The 14,915-nt window shown below is 36.8% G+C and overlaps 1 pseudogene; it reads right to left on the bottom strand.

Annotated features, from left to right (window-relative positions):
- Positions 1-6,717: 6,717 nt before the first annotated feature.
- LOC102754741 lies at positions 6,718-10,667 on the bottom strand (annotated as a pseudogene).
- Between the last annotated feature and the right edge of the window lie 4,248 nt (positions 10,668-14,915).

Raw genomic sequence — 14,915 nt, 5'->3', positions numbered from 1 at the left:
GTGCAGGCCAGAAGGGAGTGGCAAGAAATATTCAAAGTGATTAATGCCAAGAACCTACAACCAAGATTACTTTATCCAGCAAAGCTATCATTCAGAATTGAAGGTCAGATAAAGAGCTTCACAGATAAGGAAAAGCTGAAGGAGTGCATCACCACCAAACCAGTATTATATGAAATGCTTAAAAAAAATCTGCAGTAGCAATACTCATATTTGACAAAATAGACTTTAAAAATGAAAGCTATCACAAGAGACAACAAAGGACACTACATAATACTAAAGGAAACAATTCAACAAGAGGCTCTAACCCTGGTAAACATATATGCACCCAATATAGGAGCACCTAAATATATATATAAAAAAAACTTCTGGAGGGCTTTAACAGAGAGATCAACATCAATGCAGTCAGAGCAGGGAAATTTCACAACCATTTGACTTCTCTGGATCAATCTTCCAGACAAAATTTTAAGAAGTAAATAGAAACTCTACAGGACACACTGGATCAGATGGATTTAATTGACATCTATAGAACATATCATCCCAACACAGCATAATATACATTCTTCTCAAGTGCATATGGAACACTCACAAAGATAGACCACATGTTAGGAAACAAAACAAGTCTCTACAAGTTCAAGAAGTTTGAAATTATCACAAGCATATTCTCAGATTGTGGTGAAATGAAATTAGAAATCACCTACAGTAAAAACACCCCAAACATTCAAACACATGATGGCTAAATATCATGTCATTAAGCAATGAATGCTTTACCAAGGAGATTAAAAAATAAATAAAAACTTCCAGGAAACAAATGAAAATTAACACACAACAACCCAAAATCTCTGGGACACCACAAAAGCAGTCCTGAGAATGAAATTCATAGCACGACAGGCATATATCAAAATAAAAGAAAAATCAGCAATAAACTATTTAATCCTACAACTTAAAGAACTAGAAAGAGAACAACAAGAAAAGCCCAGAGTAAGTAGAAGGAAGGAAATAATAAATATCAGAGCAGAAATAAATAACATAGAGACTAAAAAAGCAATACAAAAAATTAATGAAACCACGAGCTGGTTCATTGAAAAATAAATAAAATTGATAAACCATTAGCCAGACTCATCAAGAAACAAAGAGAGAGGACACAAATAAATAAAATCAGAAACAAAAGTGGAAAAGTAACCACTGACACCACAGAAATACAAGCGATTGTAAGAAAATACTATGAACAACTATATGCCAACAAGCTGAACAATGTGGATGAAATAGACAAATTCCTAGGAAAATATAATCTCTCAAAACTGAACCTGAAGGAATCAGATAACCTGAATAGGCCAATAACAACTGATGAAATAGAAGAAGTAATAAAAACAAACAAACAAACAAACAAAAAAACTCCCACCAAACAAAAGTCCAGGTCCAGATGGCTTCACAGGGGAGTTTTTACCCAACATTCAAGGACGAACTCAAACCTGTCCTCCTCTGACTATTTCAGAAAATCCAAGAGGAAGGAACACTTCCAAACTCTTTTTGTGAGGCCAGCGTTATCTTAATTCCACAACCAGATAGAGACACTATAAAGAAAGAGAATTACAGCCCAATATCCCTGATGAACATAGATGCTAAAATCCTCAACAAAATATTAGCAAATCACATCCAGCAATCTTTTAAAAGGATCATACACCACAATCAAGTGGGATTTACTCCAGTGATGAAGGTCTGGTACAATATTTGCAAATCAATAAACGTGATACATCACAGAAACAAATTGAAAAACAAAAATCACATGATCATATCAATAGACACAGAGAAAGAATTCAACAAAATCCAACACACATTTTTGAAAAAAAACTTTCATCTAAGTGGGAATAGAGGGAGCATATCTCAACATGATAAAGGCCATATATGACAAACCTACAGCCAACATCATACTCAATGGGCAAAAACTAAAACCATTTGCCCTAAGAGTAGGAAAAAGACAGGGATGCCCACTTTCACCACTCCTGTTCAACATAGAACTGAAAGTGCTAGTCATAGCAATCAGACAAGAAGAAATAAAAGGCATTCAAATTGGAAAAGGAGAAATAAAAGAATCATTATTCGCAGATGACATGATATTGTATGTAGAAGACTCCATAAAAAAACTACTAACCTTAATAAGTGAATTCAGCAATGTAGTATGATGCAAAATTAATGTCCAGAAATCTATGGCTTTTTTATACACCTACTAGAGTCCCATGCATGAAATTCCAGCATGAGGAGTGACCCTCAGCTCAGCCTGTACCCTCTCTTGCAACCCGGGACCCCTCAGGGGATGTCCAACTGCCAGTTTAGACCCAATCACGTCCAAACCAGCAGTAAGACATCCCTCTCACAATCCAGGACCCCTCACTCCTAACCATGCACCTGCCTGCTCCTAAGGACGCTCTTGCTCGCTTCTTAATTGTGGGAGCGCACTGACCACCAAGGGCCAGCTCCTGCATTGAGTGTCTGTCCCTTCGTGGTCAGTGCAAGTCATAGTGACTGGTTGTTCTGATCGTCCAGTCGTTCTGATTGTCTGGTTGTTCCACCATAATGGTTGCTGTGCTTTCATTATATAGATAATGAACTCACAGAAAGAGAAACTAAAAAACAATCCCATTTACTATTGCAACAAAAAATTAAGATACCTCGATATAAACTTAACTAAGGAGGTAAAAGACCTGTACTCAGAAAACTGCAGGACATTGAAAAAAGAGATAGAGAAAGACATAAACAAATGGAAGAATATACCATGTTCATAGATTGGTAGAATCACCATTATTAAAATGTCGATATTACCCAATACAATGTATAAATTCAATGCAATCCCCATGAAGATACCAACGGCATATTTCACAGACCTAGAACAAACTCTCCAAAAATTCATCTAAAATAAAAAAAGACCCCAAATAGCCGCAGCAAGCCTGAGAAAGAAGAACAAAGTTGGAAGGACCATAATACCAGATATCAAGCTGTATCACAAAGCCACTGTTCTCAAAACAGCATGGTACTGGCACAAGAACAGACATATAGACCAATGGAACAGAACAGGGAACCCAGAAATGGACCCAAGCCCAATATGCTCATTAATATTTGACAAAGGAAGAAAGAGTATGCAATGGAATCAAGACAGTCTCTTGAATAAATGGTGTTGGGAAAATTGGACAGATACATTTAAAAAAATGAAACTAGACCACCAACTTACACCCATACACAAATATAAACTCAAAATGGATAAAGGACTTAAATGTAAGACGGGAAACCATAAAAATCTTAGAAGACTCCAAAGGCAACAAAATATCAGACATATGTCATAGAAATATCTTTACCAATACAGCTGGTAGGGCAATGGAAACTAAGGAGAAAATAAACAAATGGTACTACATAAAAATAAAAACTTCTTCACAGCTAAAAAAACCATTAACAAAACAAAACAAAACAAAAACAAACAAACAAACAAAAGCACAAGAAAGCCCACTGCATGGGAGTACATATTTGCCAATGTTATCGCTGATAAGGGTTTAATCTCCAAAATTTCCAGGGAACTCGTACAACTTAACAAAAGGAAGATAAACAATCCAATCACAAAAAACTGGTTTGGCTCAGTGGATACAGCATTGGCCTGCGGACTGAAGGGTCCCAGGTTTGATTTTGGTCAAGCACATGTACCTTGGTTGCGGGCACATCCCCAGTAGGGAACCTGCAGGAGGCAGCTGATTAATGTTTCTCTCTTGTCGCTGTTTCTAACTCTCTATGCCTCCACCTTCCTCTCTATGAAAAATCAATAAAATATATTTTTAAAAAATTGTCAATGATCTAAATAAACACTTTTTGAAAGAGGACATATAGAAGGTCAAGAGACATATGAAAACATGCTCAAAGTCACTAATCATCTGAGAGATGAAAATCAAAATGACAATAACATGCCATCTCACACCTATCAAAAATGGTTATCATCAACAAATCAACAAAAGACAAGTGATGGTGAGGATGCGGAGAAAAAGGGATCCTTGTGCACTGCAGGTGGGAATGCAGGCTGGTGCACCCACTGTGGAAAATGCTAAGCAAAATAAGCCAGTCAGAGAAAGATCAATATCACATGATCTCACTCATTTGTGGAATATAATGAACAACATAAACTGATGAACAAAAATAGAGCCAGAGGAAAAAAGTATTTTAGAATACAATAGAGGAAATGTTATGAATTGTTGATTTTTAATATTTCCTACAACTTTTGTGATGTTATACTATGTTAGTACAGTTTTGGTAATATTATTATATTTTAAATCTTTTTTCTTGAAATTCCAATGTTTATTGTATGAAATATTATATTTAAAATATTTTTCCTGAAATATTTATGTTTATTTTATGTAAATGACTAATTATTTTGTATTTACAATCTGGTAATAAATTTATTTTGTAAAAAAAAAATGTTGGCAGAATTCACCAGTGAATCCACCTAGGACTGGTGCTTTCTTTTCTGGAAGGTTATTAATTATTGGTTTATTAACTTTAATATATAGGCCTATTTAGATCTTCTATTCCCTCCTTTTTTAAAATTTATTGGTAATAGAGAAAGGAAGAGAGAGAGAGAGAGAGAGAGAGAGAGAGAGCGAGAGAAACAACAATTTGTTGTTTCCCTTATTTATGCATTCATTGGTCGGCTCTTGTATTATGCCCTGCCCAGAGATTAAAACCACTACCTTGGCAAATCAGGATGACAATAACCAGGTGAACTACCCAGCTGGGGCAAAGATCTTCTATTTCTTGTTATGCAGTATTGGCCAGTTGCGTCTTGCCAATAATTGGTCCACTTCATCTTAATTTCCATAGGGTCTTTAGCATTCCCTTCTTTCATTTTCGATATTAATAATTTGTATTTCTCCCTTTCTTTTCTTAACATGTCTAGAGACTTTTTCATTTTATTGATTTTTTAAAAGAACTAGCTTTTGGTTTATATGATTTTCTGTAATTATTTTATGTTTTTTACTTTTATTGAGCTCTGCTTTAATACTTATTATTTTCTTATTATTTTAAACTTTATTTGTATATAATTTGATGTTTTTATCTCTGGTTGCAACTATTTCTCATTATTACTGTTTTTTTACTATTTTTTATTACTATTTTATTGTTTTATTACTATTTTTTTAAAAAATTGATTATAATGTGCTTTGGTGTCGTTTTTACATTTTTCTATTCAAGTACACTTTTTTTATTGAATTCTGGGATTATATTTTTTCATCAAATTTTTAAAATTGTTTTTATTTCCTGATTTCTTCACCTTCCCTTAAGAATGAAATTACACATATATGAGGCCAGTTGATATTGTTCTAAATATTACTAATGTTCTGTTCTTATATTTCCATTTTTTTCTGTATTATATTTTGGATACTTTGCTTTCTATGTCTTTCAGTTCACTGTTTTTTTAATTCTGCATAACTTAATATATTGTTGCTCTCAGACAATATTTTTCAATCAAAATATTTTAGTTTTCATCACTAAAAGTTCTATTTGTATATTTTTACATTGTCCATTTTTATCCTTATCGTGCATTCTTTTTCTACCTTCTTGAGCGTATGGAATATATTTAAACAGCTATGCTAATGTATTTGCCTACAAATCTATCGTGTGTCACTTCTGGTCAGTCTACTATCTATTTCTTTTTGTTTCTTTGAATGGCTGGTTATTTTTGTTTTGATGCTGTTGGGTATTGGATATTTTTTGTACTTCTTTAAATATTTGGGACTTAGTTTTGATACTTGGAATCAACTTTATTCTTTTAAGGATTATTACTGTTTTTAGGTAAGCCTGGAATAGCCTTTGTCTGGGCTAATTTGTCCCCGTTACCAAGGCAATACATTTCACAGAATGTACTTGATAGCTCATATATTATATAATTTTGGGCTATGACTATGCAAATATGAACTATTTCTGGATTCATGTGTGCTCTAGGGATTGTTCTATTTACTATTTCTCCCCCTTCCCCCACAAATCACCACTAATACATTTATTTGAGGGAGAAAGGGTCAAGTCTTATCAAGATCTTTTAAACTGGGCAGGGCTAGAGACAGTGTTCACAACAGCACAGGTAACCAGATCTGGAACATGAGGCATCACCATTAAACCTGTGAGCACTTAATGAGTGGACACACTCTGTGTAGTCATATGATTTCCCACTCAGAAGGTTCTGCCTTCATATTAAAAATAGTGTTGAGAAAAATAAAGGCAGAAACTAGCAATAGATTCCTAGTACAGGCCTGACATGATGGTGGTCTCATGAAAGAGGATCACACCCTACTTACAAGCAACAGAGTGGTGCTCCCAGTTGATCTGCAGGATGAGTAATAGGACTGATTTGGGAATGAGTGGGAGTGGGATCTGACATTATTAGCCTCTTCCCATACAACCTGGTACTCCACAGGCCCCATGCACAAAGCAGACTCAAAAATTCTATGAGATAAGGGGATTCTATTCCATTTCTCTATCCTTGATCCACCTTCTCCAGGTCTAACAGGTGACTGATCAAGCCACTGGTTATAGCCACACCTCCACCCATCTCCTACTTCTGGACAAAGACATGGCAAACATGGACACAGAAGACCATCAGGGCTGGGGCACATCTAGGTGTTGCTGGGTTGGAGTTGTCTCACCTACAGCAGCCAGGCTGAGACACCTTGTTTTAGGACATCCAAGGCAAAGCTAACTCCACACACTCAGGTACTTCCAGCCTTGGATCCAGGATTTGAACACTGGGGAGTAGGGGGGAGCTCAGCTTACAGCCCACAGTTGTTCAAAGCCCTGAGATGATCAACCAGCAGTAAAAGGTAGGTCAGCACACTCACTGCAATTACCATAAAAAAATTGGCATAGCTCCAGATGGCCAGAGCCTGGCTAAACTTGAAACCTTGGTTCTGGGGGTTTCCCAGCCGCCAACCCCACCCCCCTTCCTAGGTTTCACTTATATGGTCATCCACCAGGTAGGCATTAATGAAGTGGGCCAACAGGTTACAGGCCCCACAAGAAAACCATAATTCACAGAAGGTGAGGGATGAAGCTGATATCATGTCCCAGCAGCCCCTCCTTTTTGTAAATGTTCCCAGTGGAGCTCAGCAAACCACTGTACTTGGCCTCCTATAATACAGATTGGACCCTAAAGCACATTGAGATTGTGAGTGTGAGGACAAGAAAAAGGCCTCTTTTTCCTTGCTGTCGCCTTCCACAATTTATGAAAAGCACCTGGTAATTAAACCGCAATATTGTTAGCTCCTCTGATTCAAACAGCTCTTTTGTTCAAAATACAAGACAAGTTATTTTCAAGGCTACATTCTTTTAAAAATTTAATTATTTATTTTTTAAAATCTTTATTGTTGAGAATATTATATATGTCCCTCTTTCTCCTCATTGACCTCTTCTAGCTTACCCCTATCCCCAACTCCGGACCTTTACCACCCTATTGTCTGTGTCCATGGGTTATGCACACATGCATACAAGTTCTTTGGTTCATCTCTTCCCACCTACCCACCCTCCCCTGCCTTCCCTCTGAGGTTCGAAAGTCTGTTTCATGTTTATATGTCTCTGCATCTATTTTGTTTGTCAGTTAATTTTGTTCATTAGATTCCACATATGAGTGAGATCATGTGATACTTATCTTTCTCTGACTAGCTTATTTTGTTTAGCATAATACTCCCCAGGTCCACCCATGCTCTCGCAAATGGTAAGAGTTCTTTCTTTTTTACAGCTGCATAATATTCCATTGTGTAAATATAACACAGATTTTTTTATCCACTTACCTGCTGATGGGCACTTAAGCTGTTTCTAAAACTTAGCTGTTTTAAACTGCACTGCTATGAACATAGGGGTGCATGTATTTTTTATGATTTCTTAGGATATATTCCTAGATGTGGGATCGCTGGGTCAAATGGGAGTTCCATTTTTAATTTTTTGAAGAAACTCCATACTGTTTTCCACAGAGGTTACACAAGTTTGCATTCCCACCAGCAGTATACTAGGGTTGAATGTATCATTGGCAAATATGTTCTTCCATGCAGTGGGAGTTATTTTGTTTATAGTTTCTTTTGCTGTGAAAACGCTTTTTATTTTGTTGTGGTCTCATTTGTTTATTTTCTCCTTAGTTCCCATTGTCCTAGGAGATGTATGGTTAAACATATTGCTATGAGAGATATCTGAGATTTTACTGTCTATGATTTCTTCTAAGATTTTTATGGTTTAATGTCGTACATTTGAGTCTTCTACCCATTTTGATTTCATTCTTTTGTATGGTGTAAGACAGTGATGGCGAACTATGACACGCGTGTCAGAGGTGACACGCGAAGTCATTTTTTTGGTTGATTTTTCCTTTTGTTAAATGGCATTTAAATATATAAAATAAATATAAAAAATATATAAGTCTTTGTTTTACTATGGTTGCAAATATCAAAAAATTTTAATATGTGACACGGCACCAGAGTTAAGTTAGGTCTTTTCAAAATGCTGAACGCTGAGCTCAAAAGGTTAGCCATCACTGGTGTAAGATGATGGTCTAATTTCATTTATTTTTGCATGTACTTCTCCAATTTTTCCAACACCATTTATTGAATAGACTGTCTTTTTCTAAAATATATATTTTATTGATTTTTCACAGAGAGGAAGGGATAGAGAGTTAGAAACATTGATGAGAGAGAAACATCGATCAGCTGCCTCCTGCCCACCCCCAACTGGGGATGTGCCTGCAACCAAGGTACATGCCCTTGGCCGGAATCAAACCTGGGACCTTTCAGTCTGCAGGCCGATGCTCTATCCACTGAGCCAAACCAGTTAGGGCTGAATAGACTGTCTTTACTCCATTGTATGCTCTTGCCTTCTTTGTCAAATATTAATTGAGCATAATGGCATGGTTCTACTTCTGGATCCTCTCTTCTGTTACATTGATTTATATGCTTGTTCTGTGCCATTACCAGGCTATTTTGAGTACAATGCTTTGTAGTATTACTTGATGCCTGGTATTGTGATCCCTCCAACTTTGTTCTTCTTTCTCAAGATTGCTGCAGCTATTCAGAGTGTTTTTTGACTCCATAAAAAAAATTATGGTTTTTGTTCTAGGTCTCTGAAATGTGCTGTTGGTATTTTAATAGGGATTGCACTGAATCTATAGATTGCTTTAGGTAGTATGAACATTTAAATGATGCTGATTCTACCAATCAATGAACACAGTATATTCTTTGAAAGGATAAACAAGATTGGTGAAGCTCTATCCAGACTCACCAAGAAGCAAAAAAGGACCTAAATAAACAAAAGCAGAAATGAAACAGGTGAAATAACAACTGACCCCACAGAAATACAAAGGATAGTACAAAAACACTATAAATGATTTTATTCCAACAAACTGGACAACCTGGACAAAATGGACATATTCCTAGGAAAATACAATCTTCTAAAACTCAATCAGGAAGGATCAGAAATCCTGAATAAGCTGATAACTACTGATGAAATTGAAGCAGTAATAAAACTCCCTGCAATCAAAAATCCTGGTCTGGAAGGCTTTACAGGGGAGTTAATCAAACAGTCAAAGAACACCTACCCTCCTCAAACTATTCCAAAAAATTCAAGAGGAAGAAACACTTCCAAGATATTTCTATGAGACCAGCATTACCCTAATTCTAAAATCAGATAAAGCCACTACAAAGAAAGAGAATTACAGGCCAATATCCCTGATGAACATTGATGCTAAAATCCTCAACCAAATATTAGCAAATCAGATCCAGCAATACGTTAAAAAGATCATATATCATGACCCCGTGGGATTTATTCCTGGGATGCAAAACTGTTATAATATTTGCAAATCAATAAGCATGATACATTATATAAACATATTGCAAGACTAAAATCAAGGTTACATTCTTGTATACCTCTCCTCTTTGATATTTTTGCAACTCAAGGATAATTTGAATCAAGGAGTCTCTAGTTAATAGAAACTCCTCCCCCCAACTCCAATAAGCCTCTTTTGAACTCTTCATAACTTTTACTATAAGCATGTTTTATAGGCTTGTGAAAAATACTGATAAAACACTTCTCTAGGACATCTGCAAGACTGTTTCAACCCCAAATCCCCCTCCTTTCCTTGTCACATAGCAACAGTAGCCATTACCTTTTAAAAGATCAGGCCACTGTTTATTACTTGTCCTTGAAATGATTAGTAATGCACTAGCCCTTACCTTTCAGGGAAAGTAAAATAAATTTTCTCTCTGCATCTATTTCTTCTCTCAGTTGTGAATTCTTTTACAGCCTGCATAATCATCTCCTAGGAGGTCTCCTTCACCACTTTGCTCAGAGAAGTCTTCATGTCATCCTTGTTAGAATTCTGCATGATCTCTTTGGGAGGAAAAATGTTTTTCATGCTTCCCCATGTCACAGTGGAGAGGGTGTTGGACATCAACTGGGGACTCAGGTCTGGAGCAGCCCTATCTTTCCATCCACTTGAACAATTTCCTTGGCAAGGTAAAGAAATTCATTGGAAAGAGGAGCTTCCTCCCCAACACATAGGTCTCAATGGTAGGAGGCATCAGCTCATAACCTACCTCAATGAGCAGTTTCATGTAAAGCAGTAAATGACTGAGCACTGTCATAACCATGCCCAGCACCAAAAGAGCCATGGTGGCCGGGCTGCCTGGCAGGTCAAGGATGGCACAGGTGTATGGCAGACAGTGAGCCAGACCTTGCCACTGTTGGGCAAGGAGATCCGGCTCTGCCTCCAGCCATCCCTAGGGCACTACCCAAGTTCTGTATGCTTGTTCATGGCTCTTTCTCTGGTCTGGGTAATTTTCCTATGTGCATTTGTAGATAGTACTGAGCCAATAATTCAAGGTGTGAACTCTGAGAAAAAAGACACCTACTAAGAAGGGTGTCTAGTGTCTAACTGGGCTCAAATAAAAAAAAAAATTCTTGCAGCCATTTCTACATAGGGCCTCTTACACAAATCACACTTTAGGTAGAGGCCTGCAGAAAATCATCTGTCTGCCTGTGCACTGAACTGCCTGCCTGCACTGTGTTTCTACCACTTGTGCCAGCTATTGTAGATGAGTTCCTGGAATCCTATTTCAACCAATAGGACTGAGGCTTTCCCCATCCAATCAGAGCTGTGCAGCTCTGGCTAACCAGAGCAGCTCTATTCTGACTAATCAGAACAGTGCCTCTTGGACCAGTCAAACTGCAAGGATTTGGATCCTCATTTGCATGAGAAAAGACCAATCAGGGACTAGGGGTGGGAACTTCAGTCCATATTAGCCAGCTCCCCCTAGCCTTGGGAGTACACTTTCCCTTTCTACCCAAGCTCCTCCCTGGTTGAGCTGAAACATCTAAGAAGATGTCTCACTACAGGAGTAGAGCACACCAGTGCAGGACAGAGCAGACTGGCACAGAATGGAGCATACCAGCAGAGGGCACAATAGCTTGAAGTTGAACAGATCCTGGAGGAGCAGAGCAGAGCTGTCTAGCAAGAGAAGGGCCTGGTCACAGGGTCAGGAGACTCACAGCTGTGCTGTTTTTACAGCCATGCTGTGTCACACTTTAGGTGTTTTGTACTTAATTAAGTTTCCTTCTTCAACACATCCCAAATTGGGGATTCCTGTTGGGGTTGAATTGGTTCCCACAACCATCTGTAGTTTTCATTTAATGTAGCTCCCACCTTTTCATTACTCTGACCTATAAATTCTGTCTACCTTAGTCTCCCTAAATTCTGAGCTCTGCCACCTCCAATAAGTAAGAATGCTAGACTATATTTTGCTTCCTCTTTTTATTTTTCACTGATACCTGGCAACTCTTCAGGTATTGATCTGGGGGCATTCACAGAACTAACCTCATTTGTTTATCTTTTTTTTTTAAGGGATCATTTTTTTGCACTGCCTATTTTCAAATGTTTGAAAACAGTGTTTTTGTTTGTTTGTTTGTTTTGTCTAGTTTCTACTTGGTTAAGGCAGCAGAGTAAAGCCTGGTCCTGTTATTCCATCATGGCTTAAAGTGAAATACAATCACATAGCAACTTAGTGCACATTATTCCACTTGTCCAGGCTTACGGTGTTCTATGTGTTCTTTCACATTAGGATAATATTGTACAAGTTTTTATTATTTAAAAATTAATGTATTATGGGCATTTACACATGTCACTACATGTTTTTACAGAATTTATCCTTCTTGTGACTCTCCCTCTAGCTGTGACTCTTTAGAAAATTCTCTGGAATATTCAGAGAATGTGCATATTTTATTAATCCTGCACTCTCTTTCCTTCTTTCTCTCACTTTTCTCCTTCCTCTCTCACAACTCTAGTCTTGTTACAACAAAGAATGTAGATTTGATCAGAGATTTCTGCTAGCCAACATAATGAATATTGTTATGCTAAAGATCTGGATATCAATATTGCCCTATATCTTTGTAACTTAAATCCTTATCAAAATAACTTCAAATGTTGGCCTCAGAACAAGGAAGTAAGTGGTATTTTTGTTATATCAGATTTGAAGAGTTTGAGATTCAATAAACTTAAATTGAGAGGCAATGGAAGGAGAGTGTAGGCTCTTGTAGTCTGAATCTTCCTTGGTTTGAATACCACTTCTTAACCACATTGTGTTGTAGTTTCTTGATCTATAAAATGGGCTAATAATAATATTTACTTCATAGGGTTATAAAAAAATAAAAAGTTAAAAATAATAAAAAAATAGTATTGATGACTTTACATATATAAAATCATCATGGCAGTGCCTGGAATATAAATCCTCAATAAGTGTTTGTTATTAATTGTCACTTCTAGAGTCAAGTATGGAGTACACATCAATTTAAGTTTAACTTTAGCTTTTCTAAATACCACCCTGCCAGTCTGCTCTGTCCTGCACTGGTGTGTTCTACTCCTGTAGTGAGACATCTTCTTAGATGTTTCAGCTCAACCAGGGAGGAGCTTGGGTAGAAAGGGAAAGTGTACTCCCAAGGCTAGGGGGAGCTGGCTAATATGGACTGAAGTCCCCACCCCTAGTCCCTGATTGGTCTTTTCTCGTGCAAATGAGGAAGTACATAATTTTTCTATATATAAAATTATGTGACTCTATAAATTATGATTATTAGAAACCTTGATGAATTATTCTCTATTTCCTCCTTCGTTGCTAAGCTCATAAATTCATTTTGAGGTTCAGCTTAGTATGATTCTGAGTTGTTCTCTGATGACTGTTTCCTTGTATACCACTCCATCAAAAGTTAGTGAAATAATTTATTTATTTGTTGTTATTTATATTTTTGTTGTTCTAGGGACATTCCTTTCAATAGTTTGATACCAAATTTATTCCTTATTTCTCATTATGGCTGAGAAATTTATTGCATATCATTAGAAATATAAATTTCACACTTCCTGATAGAAATTAATGTTTAGTGTATGGGCTTGTATATATAGGAGAAATGATGTCAAGACAGAATGGATTTCAGAATTTTATATCTCTGGGTTTTCATGATACTTATCTTGCTTTTTTTTTTTATTAAGTTAGGGAAGTAGAACTATTTATACTGTGTTTTATATCTAGACAAAAATCTAATTGGCTAAATCATAAGTTTAACTTTGCTGGGACAAAAACTTGGCTTAGTTTTTGGTTGCTGAGATATTTAGAAACAGGATTCACTTATTTTAATTGTATTTAAATTAAGTAAAAGGAGATCAATATCTTTCATATTAAAGGAAGTAGAATGTAGGCCTCATAGCCTATATACATTATCTCTTTAAAAAATCCTTGTTTTTTTTTTTTCTCTTCCTTAGGAATTTGAAAATACTTTTTGATTTTAGAAAATACCACCCAGCTAAATTTATGGTAACAGAAAATCTTATCAATCCTCTCTCTTCCTTAGAAAACAATGGAATGCCTCTCTTCTACTTTTGTTTCAGAATAGGCTCTTTATCTGTTAGGATAAGGAGCTCTTGGAGATCTGCTTCTTTTGTTTCTTTTCTAGTTTAACAATTGCACCAGCATGTGCAGAAAAAAGAGACCCTTTGATTACCATTATCTGCTCTTTGTCCTCTCTAGGGTAGTCAAATTTTTCCTAACAACTGAGCTACATTTTTTCTAGTCGTTGCCAATTGGGGAAGCATTCCAAAAGCCCTCTAAGTTGTCAAAGTGCAAAATGAGTACTGCAAATATACTGGGAACGTCCTCAGGATGTGCAATGGCTTCATTCACTTTCCTGATAAGTTGTCTCAGGAATGGACATTATTGCTTGGGCTCATGCACAGCCTTAGGTATATAGCAAGCTATTTGGAAATATATAGTTTTGCAACTACTCAAGTTCACCTCTACTAATAAAGGACTTATTAGCTTACACTCTGAAACTGGTATTATCTATCTGGCTTACTGTCAGTGAGATCATCATAATTTCCTTGAGTCAGTTCAAATCATGAAAGCAGAGATGTAACAAACAATTTGAAAATGCATTTGTAAAGATGACCTTGGGTTGCTTGGTAAAACCAATCTCTGAAAGCAAATCTCCAGAAAACCTGGGATCAATACTCTTTCTCAGGTTTAGGAAGCATATAATCCATTTAAGATTTATTAATTAAAATCAGACACCTGCCCATATTGCTAATCAGTTCTTTTCAATCCCTTTACCTGTATCATTGAGTACCCCAATTCTCCTTCCTAGTTGGTTACTGAAAATATTAGGGGGAACACTTTGTAAAGTATGTGATTATCTAATCATAATGCTGTACACCTGAAACTAACCCACACTAACAAAAGACAAAGATGCTAATTGACCGTACCTTCGCTACACCCCACGCCATGCCCACCAGCCAATCAGAGCGACTCTATGCAAGTTAACCCAGCCAAGATGGTGGCCAGCAGCCACGGAGCTGGATCAAGCAGGAGGCCTGGTTGCCT

Source organism: Myotis davidii, unplaced genomic scaffold (assembly GCF_000327345.1).
Source record: "Myotis davidii unplaced genomic scaffold, ASM32734v1 scaffold911, whole genome shotgun sequence".
Lineage (NCBI taxonomy): Eukaryota > Metazoa > Chordata > Mammalia > Chiroptera > Vespertilionidae > Myotis > Myotis davidii.
Note: the sequence above shows the minus strand (reverse complement) of the source record. Positions and strands in the feature narration are given on the sequence as shown.